Genomic DNA, 17,833 nt, shown 5'->3' on the forward strand with positions numbered 1-17,833 from the left:
TTGAGAAGAGCAAATATGGCGTGTGGGCTTACGTTGAATGAATTCGAAAGATATTTCTGGTTAGTGGGTAGCTGGTCAACCATTTATGTCGATTTATGTTTTCGATACATAATTTCATGATTCGTTGTGAGCTCGGTTGAGAGGTTTGAGAACATCTGGCGTCTGCAGCTCTTTATCGAAGTTAAGTTTTTTTTTTGCAGATATCGAGAAAAGTGTTATAATGTGCAGCAACATTAACACCAAGTATTATAATTAATTAATCTGTATGAGCTACAGTGTTTCTAATAACTGAATACTTCAGTCTGTTATCATTTCAGCATTATACAGGGTGAGTCTTTGACTCCTACAGATAATTTAATAGTAGATTCTTGAGGCCGAAAGAAACAATTTTTTCCCATACCATTTTTTTAAATTTCTCCCCTGATAAAAAGGTGAAGCCGTTTTAGGTTTTCATAATGAACTATGCCACCCCTGGAGAAACAAATTCCCTTCAGAATAATTAGCTAAATCTATGAAACTACACATCTGTGGATCTTTTAAACAACAATTCGGACCTAGTCTTCTAGCCTCTCTAATTTCACAGATACTTTTGATTGTTAAATATCAAATTACTCGAAAACGGCGCATTATACGAGAAAATTTGAAGAACACTTATTTTACAAAACGTTTGATATTTTTATCGTAGGTAACGGTCGAGGTAACGGTCATAATGAGAAAACTGGGAGATGTGGGTGATATCTTGTGTTCGAAAAAGATTCATCAAGTGAATGAAAAACTACATATCGAATTCATTTCATTCTATAAAACCGTTTGTGAGACTAAAACCAACAATAATATTTTTTATGACTTTTTAACACCCTGTATCTTTTAAACGGAGCCGATTCGGAAATAATGGTAAAGGAAAAAGTTACCTCAAGAATGCATTTTTAAAATATTTGTACGAGTCAAAGACTCACCCTGAATAGGCATGTTCCAACAAGTCTGTTGAAAATAAAACATAACGATAACATATCAAATAGGCACTTATCGTGCAATTCCAATTCAAATAACACTTTTAAAACTGATAAAAGTTGTGTGTGTACACGTTGCGGATCTCCTCTTCTAGGATACACAGAAAATCGGAATAATCAAAGTACGTATCAGGATGAACAGAAAGCGAAAAGGAAATGAACATTCCAGGCGAGTTGACCACCATTATATTATCTATTGCATAAAATAGGTAAATTCCCCATTTCTACTGCTAATCATAACATTTTTATTCTGGGAAAGATATAATAGCATATGACTTCATTTCAGGATGCGTTAAGACACGGAAAGTAAAGATGAGGAGAACGATTGCCAGGTGCTGAAGCATTAGTGAGGATTATCTGCGGAGTAGATTGTCGATTTTCAGTAAAAAACAAAATTAGATGAGTGCATTGTTTTCCTGATGGTGTGAAACGACAACAATGTTCTTTGAGTTTTCACTTCTGATACCAAAGTATTTAAGAATAATGAAATATTGAAACATCTATGTGTATAAAAGTGGTTTACCATAGAAGCGAAAAAATACATTGCTAAAAAGTATCAGTAACCTAACCTTAATCAGAATACCAAAGAACAAATTATTCCTTCAACAAATTCATTATATATGCAACAGAATTTCCCCTCTGGAAGAAAAGCATAACAATCCCGATATTCAAGAAAGGAGATAGATCAGACATTAAAAATCACCGTGGTATTACTCTCCTGAGTGCTGTCCTGAAACTGATGACAAGAATATTGGCCGAAGAGATTGCAAGATTGGCTTGAAGAACAACAAAAGAGGTCCATGTTGAATGCAATATCTATTTGAGACAGGTAGTTGAAAAAAGCATTGAATATAACAAATCTGCTTTCATGTGTTTTGTGGAATTTGAACAAGCTTCCGATAGAAAGCTGCAAGACGTGAGGTTGCTCAAGAAATGGCGAATCGACAACAGAGTTATAAAAATAATTGAAAATCTATACACCAGCAACATAACAAAAATAAGAACAGGTAAACAAATGTCGAAGGATCCTACCAATTGCAGATGAAATAAGGCAAGGAGATAGCCTTGGCCCAATCCTCTTCATCTTGATCATGGACGAAATAATCACAGCAGTTAAAGGATACTCAATAGGATTTCAAGCTGTAATTGCAGAGAATGATTGGGATTTCAAGCTGTAATTGCAGAGAATGATATACATATTCCAGCAAGTACCAACGATATTCAACCTGAGAATATCTGTTCAGAAAACTGAAACCCTTACGGCATCTAATGAACCAAGGCGTTGTAAATTAGATGTCTACGATCAGACAGTGAATTAGGTTATGAGTTTCAGGTACCTCGGCGTCAACATTACCAGAAACTTAACAGAAGAAGTGAATAGCCAGGTGACGAAGAACACAATGATATCGGGTTTTCTTAGGGACATCATCTGGAGAAATAAGCATAATATGTCAATTAACAGCAAAGTGAGAATATATAAACCTGTGTTAGACCTATCGTGACATATGCTGCAGAAACAAAAGCAGACACAGCAGTTAGACGTTGGTCTACTCCGAACATCCTCTGAGTTGAGGATACTGCGGTCGATAACAGATAATACCCTCTGGGACCACCGGAGGTCCAACGAGATGAGACACTTTTGCGCCTCAGAGCAAAAACCCGTTCAAAGTTTATCACGGAACTTCAATATACAGACGACTGCGCACTTATCGCTAGCAGCCCAGAGGATCTACAGATAATGCTGGACACCTATAAACATATATACGAAGCTTTAGGCCTTAGACTCAATATCGACAAAACCAAAATCCTAGTAGGTCCGCCAGAAAGCCTTCAAGCACATCAGCCTGGAGAATGAAACTCTAGAACAGGTCGAGCAGTTCAAATACTTGGGAAGCTTCATAAATACTAGGGCTAACCTACACACGGAAATACACAACCGTATCAATTCGGCATCACGGGCATTCTGAAAGCTAAAGGTCAGAGTGTTTCGAAATTACGACCTCAATCTGAAGACCAAGACAGCTGTTTACAAAGCAGTCGTCCTCCTAACGTCTTTTTACGGAAGCGAAAGATGGACGCCCTACAGGCAACATATTAAACAGCTTGAACAAACGCAACAACGAGATCTAAGACCAATAATGCACACCAGATGGTTCCATAAAGTTTCAAATGCGGAAGTCTTGCAGCGCGCGAGTTGTATAACAATCGAGACTCAAGTACCGAGGGCCCGACTCAGATGGAGCGGTCACATTCTGAGGATACGAGACACAAGACTCCCCAAAATAGCTCTGTATGGCGAATTAACAGAGGGAGCCCGGAAACCAGGAGGCCAGTATAAGCGGTTTAAGGATATATTACATCAATCCCTAAAATCAGTTAATGCCAATAATAACTGGGAACAACTAACGTTAGACAGATCACAGAGGAGGTCTATGGAGACTCGAGAAGAATACAGCGGTGGCCAGATCTGGTTGGTGACAATCCATGCCCGGAGTGTGGAAGGATCAGTAGGTCACGGTTGGATCTCTTCAGTCACAGGAGGGCACACAGTCGAAATTAGCCCTGAGAAATTATAAGTCTGTTCTTTTTTTTATGCCTTTTCGTAGAATTATTTCCTGAAATGGGATACAGCAATGAATAAATGATTAATGAAATCATATACCGAGCAGGAAAAGACCTCCAGGCAGACCACCGAAAAGATGGTACGAAAGCTGGAAATCAGCTTCCCAACTATGTCCTAGAAAAAGAGAAAGAAGAAGAATGAGTGTATCCAGTAATCAGGATGAATACATAACTTTCATTTTATAAGATTAGAATTAGCTTTTTGACACTCGATCTTATGATAATTGCTACTCAAAACATGCGTCCCATCCTTTTTTCTTCAGTCATAGCACTTAGTTACTCTGCGTTGTGATAGGAACGGGTTTTCTATTCGAATATACAGATTATGGGCGCGATCTTCAAATTGTTCAATAAGATAATTGAACAATGAGGAAAGATCGGTTTAAAATCACCATGAAGTACTTAAATTATTAACATATAGGAGAAGATTGATGATGAAATCATATATTCCTTTCCCTTGATCAAATCTTTCCTCCACAGATAAAAATCTATTTTGGGCCAAAACAACACTAAAACACTGAACGATAAATCTCAGCATACCCATACTACCCATTATCTCTTAGCACTGAAATAATGCCCCAGAGCAATCCCACATACACAAAATGAGCAAAGAACTATTTTTACGAGTCACGGATTCCTTGCACGATTCCCGAGAAGTCCTTCGCTTTCGATTGCGATCGATCGATTCGAAATACATAAATTCACAATCTCGAATCAGCCTCAATTAACTCCTCGTATTTCTAGTATTAAATTCAAATCATCGCACGAAAATTTCAACGCCGCCGTACGCGAACGGCTCGGACTGGTAAATATGTCGCAATAGACCCCGCAATTGTCGCCCACAACAATATATCTGAATTTTAAATGAGTGAGTTATTTTCACGTTATCGCGAAGCATTTATAGAAAGCAAATGCACCTTGCGGATTATGTAAACCCGCCTTGACGAGATTGTCGATGAGGAATGGGAGGATCTTGTTGGTTTTCGGCGAGCATCTTTTGTTTTGTGCCACAGAAAGAAACAGATGGGTGAAGAGGGCGTAAGGATAAAGCCACTTTCTCGGATAGGAGGAACTGCGGAAAATATTTGAAATTTCTCCTTTGATTTACGGCAGACATTTTATGTTCGTTTTATGAAGAAAATAATTGAAACTATTGTTAATTCAATTATGTAGATACCTATTAGATTTTGAGGCTTCCATTGCATATAGGTTTCGCACAATCTTGTAAAATCTACATTGAGCAATCGAATTTATAATAAACCTAATTATTCGATAATTTGGCATGTATTTCCTATGAATGACAAACAAATTGTTGGGGGTCCCAAGAGGGAAATTCGGGATTTACTCGAGGGTGTTAGATTAATATGAGGGGAGATACCTTGGACCCTGTACAAGGTGGGCAAATTTCGATGTTTTAGCACTACAGCTTTTAAACCAGAGGTGATAGACGAAATCTGATACCCCATTCTCGTTCTCTTTTTTTGAGAAACTAACAAGAGTAGTAGTCATTTTTGGCCACCTTCTTTTGTTTTCGAGTTATAAGCGAAAATTGGAAAATTGGCAATATCGAAATAAATTTATATCTCCGCTAATACTGATGATAGAGCTCTGAAATTAAAACATTATACAGGCACTTTTTTGAGTAGAATCCAGTGGCGTGCTTACCTTTTTAGCAGGATTTTTAATTACGAAGCTATGACCCAAAGTTATGTTTTTTTAAATGGGCACACTGGATCGCTTTGCAATTTTTTGAAAGCTCAATTTTAACTGATTTCAAAAATATATATCATCATATGATTTGTATCAATATAAATAATAGAAATTGGTCGAAAACCTTTTTTCTCAATATTTCTATGGTTTCAACTTTTGACGAGCACAGAAAAATAAAGCTTCCTATAAATAGCAGTCTCCTTCCGGGAATGTCATTCTTTCTATGCTTTTTACCAATTTTCACAAAATTTGAATCTTAGAGAAATTGAGTAAGAAGCATAGAAATGAAAGGACTAATAGAAGGAGACTATGGTAATCATAAGATGCTACATTTTTCTATGGTCATCAAAAGTTGAAACCATATAAATATTGAGAAAAAAGGTTTTTCGACCAATTTCTATTATTTATATTGATACAAATCATATGATGATATATATTTTTGGAATCAGTTAAAATTGAGCTTTCAAAAAATTGCAAAGCGATCCAGTGTTCCCATTTAAAAAAACATAACTTTGGGTCATAGCTTCGTAATTAAAAATCCTGCTAAAAAGGCAAGCACGCCACTGGATTCTACTTAAAAAAGTGCCTGTATAATGTTTAAATCTCAAAGCTCTATCATCAGTATTAGCGGAGATATAAATTTATTTCGATATTGCCAATTTTCCAATTTTCGCTTATAACTCGAAAACAAAAGAAGGTGGCCAAATATGACTTATACTCTTGTTAGTTCCTCAGAAAAAGAGAACGAGAATGGGGTACAGATTTTGTCTATCTCCACTGGTTTAAAAGCTGTAGTGCTAAAACATCGAAATTTGCCCACCCTGTACATATTCGAGCGTGTCAGATTAAGATATATGTGGTTAATTACAGGTCGATAAGTATATATTCTCTCAATCCGACAATTTAAGCGTGAGAAAAATGTGTGGAAGTGCGCCAAACTTGCAAAAAAAAGTCATGTGTACATTCTCGAGCGCGGTAGCTTTTTTTCTTATTTTGGAGCTAATGATTCAAGAACAACGGAAAAATATAATCTGACAGCTTTAGCAAGCCGGAACAATAAAAATTGGCCATAAAAGTCACAAAAATCAGTTTTTTTTTATTATCTCCTCTCCTGGGCTACAAATTGTTTTCGCATTTATTATAAAAGTTCAAGAGCATAACATTTTCTGCAAATTTCGTCCAAAGCAATCTTTTCCAAGTTCAAAGGTTTTTGAGATATATGGCGATAAATATTCATTAGACTGGAATTCTACATTGACCTTGCCTTTAGCATGTATGGCTAAGAACCTCTTGCTCATCACCCTCTAGCTCAAAGAGGGTTGAAATTGTGAAAAATTTCTGCAAACAAAAGTTGTATAGAATCTTATTATCTACAAACTTTCATAATGAATACAAAAACGATTAGATGTACAAGAAGGGAGATATTTAAAAAAAAATGCATTGTTAACATCTTGAAACTGTCAGTTTGAGAAAACCCCCCTGATAAGTGTCAGATTAATGGGTCAACACGTCTGCAACACCGAGGTTAACCATCTGTATGAAAATCTGACGACGCTCGAGTATGTACGAGTAATTTTTTTGCATTTTCAAAGGACCGCTGTGACCTTACGTCACGTCCGAATTGTCAGTCTCTTGAAAAGTAGCTTCCTTTGGGTCCAATAAATATAATCCTATAAAAATCTGACACGCTCGAAAAAACATTTTTTTTTACCATTTTCAGCTCTTTCGTACGGCCAGCCCCACCACGCAAACTGTCAGATTAACATGAATTTATCATCAGAGACCAGAGACAAGTAGGGCATATACAGTATCTCAGTCTGACACGTTCGAGTATGTACACCTGCAGACGCTTTCCCCACCGCTGAATGTGCATATCTACATCATAGAATTTTTTTTCTTTCTACCATCTAATCTTCAAAATCCACTAGGTCTCCACGACGCTCGAGTAAATCCCGAATTAGCATCGTTGGCTCCAACTACCATGCAATGTGGCATTCATCAAACCTGAATAACTCGATGAAAACTAATTACATGATTTTCACTAACATGAGTTGAATAACTCGTGTTATTTTACCTCCACTCACCTGCTACTGTGATAGTGAAACCTGTATCGTAGTTAAATAACTCATGTTGGTGAAAATCATGTAATTAAAAGTTTTTAGTTCAATTATGGATCTAAATCAATTTAAATATTGTAAATATGATATTCTAATTCATAGTATTTCACACCTCCTGTTTGAATGAAGGAAATTGAAATCGGCTGAAAACTTGACTAGCCAGAAGAACTTTACTTCCGATTTTTTTATGTTTTTTGAGCCGGTATTGAAATTTCCATTTGGCTGAATAGTGGAACAAATCCAGATTTTCAATAAAATATGCCTGCTCCTCTGAAAATTATTATAAATCAATTCACATTGAAATTTTAATCCTCCATTAAATGAAGTATATACACCATTAACTCTAATTAACGTTCCTGCAACTAGGCATTAATATCAAATCCAGATCTTATTTTCAGCTCACTCTTAGTCACAAAATATTAAATTTGAATTAAATTAAAAACGATGGATTCACTTCACTCCATCAATTCTTCAATTCATTGTTTCAGTTTGAAGAAGAAAAGGGGCCTGTGTTTTTGTCTCAGGACGCCTCGTTTTCACACCCGTAGGTAAATATTTAGGAAACACTCAGTATAAAAAACATACTTCAATTAATCTGACCATGCCTACAATACATTGACCCTTCGTAGGGGAAAAACCATCAGAGGAATCCTTTCATTTGACATCGAAATAATAGGGCCGTTCGTATGCAGAGGTGCGGTCATCTTCAGAATACATAGGAATAACAATAGGTTATATCTACATAGTTCTCGGCTAAAAATATTCACAACAGATGGATCATTCATTTGTGGGATTGTGAATGTTCATGAGGGCATTAATTCAGGGGATACCCCGAGAATGAGATCTATAGAAGAATTGCTGTGGATGTTTGAAGGATGCTTGACTTAATGTCAAAAACTTCCCCAGGTGCATAAGAATATTAAAAACGAAGATTTATCAACTATGAGGAGAATTTCGAACATGGATATTTCAATCAATTTGACTACAAACTTTTTTTGCATCAGTTTTTCTTTTTGTGCTCAACCACGCATTCAAAATTAATCCATGTTCAACTTCCAGCTTCCTTGTATTGATACAAGAGTCCTAGAGTGTTTTGAGAATTAACTGTGAGAGATGACAAACTGAGTACTTTGCCGACATGTAGTGATTAATACCACATTTCAAAGGAGAGATGGATTATGATTATTAAAAAAACTGTGGTGACTCTTTGGTTCATATTTTCGATAAAATTGAACAAAAAAACTAAAAGTTTCTACAACAAATGTATATGATAGTACAAGAGCGGATATATGGCGGAGGTGGTAATGGAAGTAATTACCGCCCTTGTGATAGTGGTCGTCTACCAACAGCCAATTTGTTTTTAATAATCATCAGATAGGCAACGTATTCTGGATTTTCTGAAGCAACGTTTTTAATTGGATGAAGGACTATTACCTCAAAGATTCCTCGATCAAGGATACCTGAACAGGGATATATTCTAGTGAAACTTCGTTGACCCAAATACTTCTTCTACATTCCTTTCACAGAATGGTGAAAGAAAAGCTCAAAAATTTAAAAACTATATCTAAGGTGTGAAGAACAATCTGTTAACACGTAAGTCTCGTTGAAAAGGATTGCGTTATAGTTTCACATATTCATTTACCTATGTCAATCGCTAAACACATCTGGTGGTATATAAACCCGAGCATAAACCTCTCTATAAGCTTAAGATCTTAAATGGGTTCATCTTCTTTTGAAAATTGATTCAAATCCTAGCTCAAAGTATAAAATGAGGTTTCAAAGGTTCACTATTCAAACTGCAATTTGCATTCAAAAATTATTCGGGAAATTCAGTTCAGTTCCCCAGAAAGCATGCCCACAACATTTTCGTAGACATAAAAAAGAAGCTCGTTTTTCAACTACTCGAAATAACGAGGCGAACAGTATCACAAAACAACCTATGTTGTGAGGAGTTTTTTTTCAGCTTCGAACGCAATTCAGGAGGTATATCTGAGTTACGGTTCGAAAAGCATGAGAAAATATATTATTATTCGGTTGCGGATTGCGGCGAAATACAGGAAGGACTGTATTATACTATATTGTTACGCTTAAGAGTGCACAATTTTTGAAGCGTATAGAGATTTTTTTTGTTAATATAAATTATTCTCTAGAAATGAACTTCGGCAGGAGTTAGTATTTCACTATTGTGTTGTGATCGTGAGCCAGAGGGAGAAAATAATGCACCAGATTCATTTCTTTCAGTTTTTATATTGATCGATTCAGATTTAAAAAAATTCATTATGAAAAATGTATGAATAACGAGACCTTTGGATTCCACTTTCAAACCGAAAGAACTGAGATTCTTGTTACAAAAACATTTACAAATAAGTTTGCCTTGTCGAAAATTGAAGGGGGTTAACTACCCTTAGACCTTACCTTGAGAAGTTACTGGCTTTCAAAAATGAGTAAAAGAAATATACTTTTTTTTACAGGAAGTGCTGTACAGTTGACAAAATGGCATTTTTTGGGCATGTTCCACAAATAAGAAGGTAACCTATGAATACTTTTTTCAATTTCGTTGTGATCTTTCGTAAGGTTCAATTTTTTGCTAGAACTTTCATACTAATCAGAATTTCCCAATTTAAAAATGTTTTTTTTTAACGATTCCTTGCAAATCTTTGTTGATTATGTCCATGAAAGCAATAGTTTCAAATGAAGAAACTAAATGCAACATTGTACATGAAGAGATTTTTCGTGAAAGGAGTAGAAAAAAACTAGTTTCAAATTCCATGCTCGAAATTATAGTTGGAAAACTTGGTCGTCGACAATTTCACGAATGATGAGAACTAATAGTTCATATTAGTCACCATCTTAATCATCCACTTGTCGGTTCGTGGTAAACTTTCGATTAGCTGCGAATTGAAAGAATTGATTCTTCAGTGAATACAGTTGATTCGAGCTTAATTGATTTACTCCTACACTGGTTTCGTCTGGTTTCAAGCTAATCATCGTGCAGTATTTTGCAGCATTGATATCAGACGTCTAAACAAAGGCTGGTTTCATTCGGAAAAGATCAGGTTTCCCACGCTCTCAAAAAACACGATAAAATTTTTCTGATGATTGAATGAATGATTGAAATTATTTTATCCAGATTGAAGGCTCCTTTATATGGAAACTATATCATATTCGAGAGATCCTGAGAAGTTTTACCATTTCTTTTTATTTCATCAGCGCAGCACAAGCTCAACATTGAAAAGGATATAGCTCGGGATATAGTAGAAAACACACAACAACTTTTCATGATGATTTAAACACATGGGAAAACGCACATGTCGGTTCTGTCAAGAAGCCACTGAGACAGCCAAATACTTGTTATGCGAGTGCGAATCCGTTCATCGGAAAAGACTACAGCACCTTTGTTCGTGGTTCCTAGAGCCGGAACGAGTAATGGATGTGGCCCCCAGAAAGGTGGTGATGTTCATTGAGACTGCCCGACTGGTAAACATTGCGGGGATGTACAATAGATCTTTATGTCAAGGTGCATGCGAGGTTGGATGACACTTCGCCCCTCCTCTAATCCAATCTAATCTAATCTAAATGATCGGAATAAGTGAAAGGTCAAGGCTGTATAGCCTGATGTAAAAGAAGTATTGCACCCTCATTACATCAAAAACAGATTTAGTGTGTACCCAATAACTATGAGAACTTATGCACATTATATCAACCTTCTCCAGTTTAATAAAGATGCAAGGAAAAGATCACCCATTGAGGACGAGAAATATCCTTGGAAATATCGGGATATCTTCAAAACGAAGACCACAGCTCATGGGATTCTGAAGTTTAGAAGTCGTTAACCTCAAAATTGATCACCTGGCTGAGACTTCTGCAGACTGCAAGTGTTGAAAATTCCACCACCTGTCCATGCTCCTCGTTTAATATACAGGGTAGCCGGAAGAAACCGAAATATAACGTACTGCTATTCGATAATATAATCCAAAACTCTTGGATCTTTCGTTTTTTTGATTGAGAATGACACGTAGCTGCCTCTTGATATAATACTGTGTGAAAATATTTCAGGGGGATTAAGAAGGAACAAACACTTAAAGTCACCTTCAAACGAAAAAACAGAGCAAAAAGCGAGAGAAGTCGAACAAAATGCCTAGACGTCTAGATCTCTTATTTCCATGTGAATAATATTTCTAAATAAAATCCAGAAATACCAGATGACCTCACTCATCAGAAAAACACCTACCTTTACTCACCTATTACAACAGAAAGAATGTGACACCGATTCCCCACGCAAAATAGAAGTATGTATATAGAGGTATTGATTTGCCTATATCAAACACGGAGTTGAATAGAGGAAATCGCCACCAATCAAAAGAACACTGGGAATCTACTGAACTGTAATTTTTGAAAAACAATATAATGAACTTTTTCAGTACGAGAGACGGCGTTCCGCAAATAGAACATTAGAATCACATTCAAGAGTACACTGTGCGATTCTAACGATAGCCTTCCTTTTTCTACCAGAGAATAATGAGTGCCTAGACGTGCCTAGACATATTCGATGTTTTTCAACCTTTTAAATTTGAAGAAAATGGACAAGGATCTCTTCCTTTATTAGATATAGAAAAAAGATCAAGTAAAACATGTCATCATCATCTTCATCAGTATAAAAAATAGTGGAAGAATAAGAACCATAGAACTTTGAAAAAGATGCATCGGCATAGCGGGCCCTTCACGATTTGGGCGAAACACGCCGTCGAAGAAACACCCTTTTCGTAAATGCCCCAACCTGGGTCTCTCACCCCCAAGACGCATAAAAAAAATTGTGAAAACTTCGATGGCTTATTCATTCTGAAAAGTACGTTAGCTATGCTCAAAAGGAAAACATTTTGACGTTTCCCTAAATTCGTTTCTTTCCTGACAGAAGCTTTGACAATCGTTGTAAGATTGTAGTATATAGGTTAACGTCATTGTTGACGGCATAGACATAGAGACATGGACTGAGCAATACCAGCATGAAATTGGCTATTTTATATTATAGAAAGAGAGAAATGATCGTCAGGCCAATACCTGTCTGTCGATAACATAGACGTGAGTGTGGTCCATAGACCTATAAAACACATGGACGCGCCCTTCCAGTGAGGTTCAATAGCCACGAGTGCGGCCAACATGAGATGGAGCTAGTATGGGCAAGAAAACGTTCCTTAGAACGCCTTAGCGCTAAGCGCATACGATTTATTTCGATTTTTTTTTACAATATAGGGAAAATTAGAAATGAAATTTGCTTAGAAATATTTCGATAATTGATTATAAACATAATTCTTTTAATTTAGGTATGAATTTCCGAGCTATATTTGTATATTGGCGCCCGTTAGAGATGAAAACAAGTACCTATAATCGAATAAAAAAAATTGAACGAATATTAGTATCATTTAGATTGCGTTTAATGATCCAATTAGAACTAAAGAGCACAATTTTTGCTTTCGGCAACTATTCCTCGGAAAATACAACAGATTAGTTCATGAAAAGTTTGTGAATAAATTGATTTGAACAAAAACAATTGAATTCAATATCTGAACAAATATTGCATTGATCAATATTGATCAAAAGGTTGAAAAATAGACATTACAATCAGCATACTAAGTAATTTTTCAACTGAGTATAATTTTTAGGAAGCATATTTATATTTTGTCCCAATGGAAAAGCTCGCATTTTGGGCATTTATTTTCTCTTCTAATCTCAAGTGCTTCTTGAGTATCATTTTATCTAGATGAGAAAAGAATTGACATACATTTATTGATTTGAAATGAATAATTCAACTATGATATAATAAATCGATTAATACATTCGAAGTTACTATACCTGTGAAATTTCACTTTATCTGTCTTTTCAACTAATTTCGTACTATTAATTGCACTCTACGAGGACACCATTATTACTTTCATAATAGAAAAAGGATACGACAATCAAAGTTGATCTAAAATTGATGAGAAAATTCTGAAAATTTCGATAAATACAAAGTGCAAACGAATGTTTTGCCCATACTAGCTCTACCTTATTTCGGCCGCACCCCCTCTCTCTCTACGCCGTGTCCATGTGTTTAATATGTCTATGGTGTGGTCCAATCAAAATGCTAGAAAAAGACAACTAGATGACCATGTTCTGTTTATCCCTGTCACTTTTTTTGACCGTTTTTCATGCACAGATGGAAAGGGAATGCTCAGTCCATGTCTTTATGTTTATGCTTGACGGAAGTTATATTGGCAGCGATAACAGATCTGACACAGAATACTGTTTTTGGCCTTGGTAATTATGAAAGTCATTTCAATATGTTTAATTATTTTCTTGAGCGAATCGGCGATTAAAGGTATATCTACCGACCACGTGGATCCCCTGGCCAAACTATAGTGTAGTACTTTGGCAAGAGATCATTCTAGATTTCTTGTGCAACTTCTGTGTGTTTCAATCTGTTCAAGAAGTACCTATTGTGAGTCAGTTGTTTCGTTGAAAATTTAAGAATCAGAGAATATGCAAAGTTCCCAATTTTCCAACACAATTTCAAAATGTCTTTCAGAGAACCGAGCGGAGAACACTCATGATTTCATGAATACCTATATCGTGGAAGAGGGAGAAATTGATTTCCAGAAACATATTCTTCACATCATATATTTAGTCATCTCAAAGATTCGCTTGCGAAAAATTTCAACACAGTGCAAAAGGTGTATATGCAAATTACTGATGTGACTTGTTCGTGGAAGCAACAATGTGTGTGTCATAAAAATGTACCGTTAGAATAGCGATTTCCTGAACTACCGGATGTGCAGGCAGATTAGGATCGATCATGAATTTGTAACGAGCATCGCAGACAATACTCAAAGGATTTTTTAAAACAAATAATTATAATGCCATAAAGGAGACTTTATTTCTTCTTCTCAGATATCAATTATTAAATATCGTCAATGGTCTACTTTGCCACAAATTTCATCTTTACTATCGATCAATTCTGTTCATCCTGATTTAGTTTATGATGGAAAAAATTATTCATTGTGGATAAGTAGTAGAATCGAATAAATTTCATGTTAGGTTAGGTTATAGGTATAAGAATAATTCGCCAGTTTTTGTTTAACTAAAAAATCAAAGAAAAATCGATATTCCATATGTACATTATTAGTTGAACAATGGTATTATCGAGGGTATGATTCGAAAAATTTTCCTCTATATCTTTCAATAATTTTTCTAAAAGATACCCTTGAAATGTTAAATCTTCGCTTGAAGCACACAGCTATTTCAAAATCAATCATCAGTTGAATTATTGTACAACAATTGTATTCAATTATACTTAATCGCGAAAAAAGTTAATGACCTTTCCCGAGATAATAGACGTAGTTGCGATAGTTCGCACCAACAAGATAAAATTAATTTTATTATTAAACTGCAGTTCATTTATTTTCTAGATAGCATTTCTAAATTTTCAAGTGTCTGGCCTTGCAAATAATGTTTCAATTTTTTATTCGAATACGTATCCGTTAGAGATAATATTATTCATTGAATTTCGAATGCAACTCTACAAAATGGTTCAATGTATATTTTCAAGAGAGTAAAAAATTAAATTATTATTCTGGTAAATAATATTACGCATTAATATAAATATATTAATATTGATATAAATAATAAGCATTTGAAAATTTGAAAGACAGATCAACGTTAGATCCATAAATGAAGATCGAAAAGTTTATTGAACTTCTTTTGAATTTGTGCTTGTGAATGTGCATTTCGAAATTTAATTGTTTTTGCTATTTATTCATTATTTAGGAATGTTTGAATAATAGAGTTCAAGTGGTCGAGATTTTGTGATTCTGAATGAATATTTCGCAAACGATATTTTTTTGTTTGCTTTTTCGCTTCTATAGAACGAGGATGTAATGATAACTAGTTAGCCATGCATGAAAAAATATTGAGTTACCATAGCAACGAACAATAACTCATTAGAAGTGTCAGTGTGAAGTTTGAGATCAAAAAAGTAAACCAGAGTTACGCAATAAATTAAAAGAAAGAAGATGTCCACCGAAATTGTGAAATCGAAAAATTGGAGTATCAAGCCATCATCAAGTACTTGTATTTAAAAGGGTTAAGAGGTAAGCTGATTTACGGAGATATGCTTAATAGCATACCATTGGTGATCAATGTCCTTCGTATGCGATCGTGAAAAATTGGACTGCAAGCTTCAAAAGAGGTAAATTTTCCATTGAAGATGATGACCGATCGGGAAGGCCAGTTTCTGTGTCAGTCCCCGAAAATATCGATGCAGTTCATGACATGATTTTATCAGACCGTCGAGTTGGGCTAAAAGGGATATCTGAAGCACTGAATATTTCATACGAACGCGTTCATCATAAAGTTCACGTCAATTTGGACAATAGAAAAATTGCTGCAAAATGGATCCCCAAATGTTTGAATGTTGACCAAAAACGTGCAAGGGTAGAGGCATCGCGTTCGATCTGTGCTCGATTTGAAAACGATGTAGACTTCTTAAATATTAAAAATTTTGTTTGGTTCTATAGTAGGTAGGCTAAGAATTTTCCAATATATCCTCGTATGTAAGCGCAATTTCATTTTGTAATTTTTTTGGTTTCTGAGAAAAAACTCGCAAATTATTTCAGGTGCCATCCTGAGTGAGAGGCATCTAAGTAGGGGCTGATCAAAATAATGTTATATGAAACACTCACACTATTTTTCCACAACTATTCATTTACACTTTGTGTATTTCAAATGTTTCTTTCGAGATAATTTGTGTACAAGTGTCCTCTACATAAACACAGGAAAAGAGCAATGATTTATCCGATGGCAGGGTATCATTTTTGATGTATTCACAAGTAAACTGGAAAAAAAATGTTTTCAATAACACCTCATAAACATGAATCGCTTCTGAATTGTATATCTAAAAATACAGGAGAGAGTAAAAAATTCCAATGCAGGTTTGCAAATTTTACAATTTCATTCCTATATTAAAAGAAGGGTTGATGAAAAATCCATCATTGTTTAAATTATCTCGGCAACAAAATTTCTATCTATTTCTGCTCGTACAGCTGGCAGAAAAATTCAGCATTATCAATTGAAAGAACTCAACTATCCTTCATCCCTGTAGAACACGCATGAATGAAATCCGAGATTAGAACTTATGAATTATGAATGAAACCTTTTTTGGAGTAATATTCCATTATCGAATAAAATTCATTCTGGGAGAATTCTGCATTTCCTGAAACTACTTAGGGGTTTCACTCCCAATCTCTGGAACAAAATCAATTGAAAAATTGAAATACATAAACGATTTGCTCCTGCTTAAATTCTTGCACTAATTTGTCAGGAGCAAATCAACTAGAAAAAATTGTTGCCTGACAATGAATTGAAAATAAAGAACTTCGTAATTATAATTTCATATTGTAACGTTTCGGAGTCTATATCAGACTCCTTCATCAGACAAAAATCAATTTTTCGGAAATCTTTTGATTTTGTTCCAGAGATTGGGAGTGAAAACCCAAAAAAGTTTCAGGAACTAATATTCCACTTGTTCGTGCATTTTTCTTCGAAAAAGTAAATACCGAAAATATATTCGTCCGTTAATCTTCGCACAATGTTGAAAAAAAAATACACCTTGCATCAACATAATAATTGCACCCATTCCTCAAATTATAGTGACCAACTATCCAACTCAACCAGCGTATACACAATAGATGAATCAAACTTGAACAACAATAACGTTTAAAACAATCACAACCACTCCTTTCATTCTATCAACGTAAGCCCACATAGTGCCGTTTCGTGAAAAAAAAAAACAAACAAACCATGTAGACGTTCGAACGACAATCAAAGCGCACAAAACAAATGAATCAATCAAACGTCAATGTCATCCGCGAGAAGACACCGAAGCCGCGATCACCTTGCTCAACGGCCAAAGCACAGGGTAGTGCACATGTTGCGCGCGACGCGGTTGAGCTTCTACTACTGAGTCAATTGCCACGGTGTGAAGCGCGACCGCAGCGATGAACAACTGAAATACCTATGGATATGGATGGAGTATGAACACGTCGAGAGCGAAAACTTCCTACACTTCCTATGTAGAGAACGTATTGCTCATTTGTGTGTAACTAGCATTGGCATATTGGATGAGCAAATTGTTTTTTTGCGTTTGGTGTAATAGGTGTGAAGGCAGTGAACTCAAAGAGTCGAAAGAGCGAAATGATAACTATATCAGTTGGGGAGCCCAAGAGGGAAATTTGAAGTAAATCACGAGTTAATTTTACTCGTGATAGATCAATAGAAGAGGGAATTCCTCAGACCATGTGGAAAACCTACACCCAAAATTAGTTTTGTATCAAATAGTTGATA

At 35.5% G+C, this 17,833-nt stretch overlaps 1 protein-coding gene across 1 annotated transcript in view; it reads right to left on the bottom strand.

The window, feature by feature from the left end:
• Positions 1-17,477, bottom strand: part of LOC123308623 (focal adhesion kinase 1-like) — a 70,566-nt gene extending 53,089 nt beyond the window's left edge. The window contains exon 1 of the mRNA XM_044891371.1: positions 17,290-17,477. The gene's annotated coding sequence lies outside the window, so the exon portion shown is untranslated. The remainder of the gene's footprint in view (positions 1-17,289) is intronic.
• Between the last annotated feature and the right edge of the window lie 356 nt (positions 17,478-17,833).

This window comes from Coccinella septempunctata, chromosome 2 (genome assembly GCF_907165205.1).
Source record: "Coccinella septempunctata chromosome 2, icCocSept1.1, whole genome shotgun sequence".
In the NCBI taxonomy this organism is placed as follows: domain Eukaryota; kingdom Metazoa; phylum Arthropoda; class Insecta; order Coleoptera; family Coccinellidae; genus Coccinella; species Coccinella septempunctata.